Source organism: Rhipicephalus microplus, unplaced genomic scaffold (assembly GCF_043290135.1).
Source record: "Rhipicephalus microplus isolate Deutch F79 unplaced genomic scaffold, USDA_Rmic scaffold_401, whole genome shotgun sequence".
NCBI classification, from domain to species: Eukaryota; Metazoa; Arthropoda; class Arachnida; order Ixodida; family Ixodidae; genus Rhipicephalus; species Rhipicephalus microplus.
The window spans coordinates 2,057-3,105 of NW_027464965.1; the positions used below are offsets into that span (position 1 = coordinate 2,057).

At 59.0% G+C, this 1,049-nt stretch overlaps 1 non-coding gene across 1 annotated transcript; it reads right to left on the minus strand.

Annotated features, from left to right (window-relative positions):
• Positions 1 to 286: 286 nt before the first annotated feature.
• LOC142794338 (5.8S ribosomal RNA) lies at positions 287 to 439 on the minus strand. The gene has a single exon (XR_012892263.1). It is a non-coding gene; the product is annotated as a 5.8S ribosomal RNA (ribosomal RNA).
• Positions 440 to 1,049: the final 610 nt, after the last annotated feature.

Genomic DNA, 1,049 nt, shown 5'->3' on the forward strand with positions numbered 1-1,049 from the left:
CCGGTCGCAGAGAGGAGTACGCAACCTCGACCGCACTTTCCCTGCAGGCTTCCTTCCGACTCGAAGTCCTGCGGCGGTCTCAACGAGGTGCCACATCCTCAATGCAGTCGGTCGCCCCCGTTTCGGTTGGGCTCTGGCACGACGGTCGCCACCGTCTCGCCCTTGAGTGGCCGCTGTTGGCGCTCGCTGTGAGGTGTTCAGCGTGCTGTCCGTGTTGCCGACGCGGTCAAAACGAGTCGACGGCTCACGTTCCCTTGTGCGCCGAAGGCTCTCTTGATATGTGATCCGACCCTCAGACAGACGAAGCCAAGGGAAGACCCAAGGCCGCAATGTGCGTTCAAAGAATCAGTGCTCAGTGTGTCCTGCAATTCACACCAAGTCTCGCAGCTGGCTGCGTTCTTCATCGACCCGAGAACCGAGTGATCCACCGCTTAGAGTCGTGAAAAAGTGTTTGTTCAATTCCGTACAGTCAAAACCAAACGTTTCTGGCACTCGGCCAAACAGTGGCCAAGAAGGGCGCTTTTCAGCGCACGCTTGGACTCCAAAACTCTGCCGCGCCTTTTTCGGCTGCCGCAAATCGAGCAAACGGTGTGTTTCGGACGGCGTTTCGCTTCCGCTACTTGCGAGTGCTTTCGTGGTCCACCCCTCTATAAATACTCGGAGGCGTCGAAGCCGGTTCTCCAAGCCGGACCCGTAGGTATCGTTGTGTGCTCGCTCTCATTGGCCCGCCTAACCAGAAAATGCCTGCGGTACACCCATTTGGATAAGAGTGCACGCAGATGCGGGCCTCGACGGCTACACATTTCCTCGGGCGGCCGCCTCCCGGCCTCCGTGGAGCGCGGATGCACGGTCCCATCGACAAGCCTCTCCCGTTTTTACCGTGGCGTCGCGGTTCACCACGGCGGGCGGGTCGGTCTCCTCCGCATAAAAAGGGGGGACCCCCGCTTTTTGTTCCACGAAATCGCACAAGCTTTTTTCGCATCCACGGTTTGCCACCGCACACCAAAATGCCGATCCGGCTGCCTACTTTAGCCAACAGGTGGAGCCAG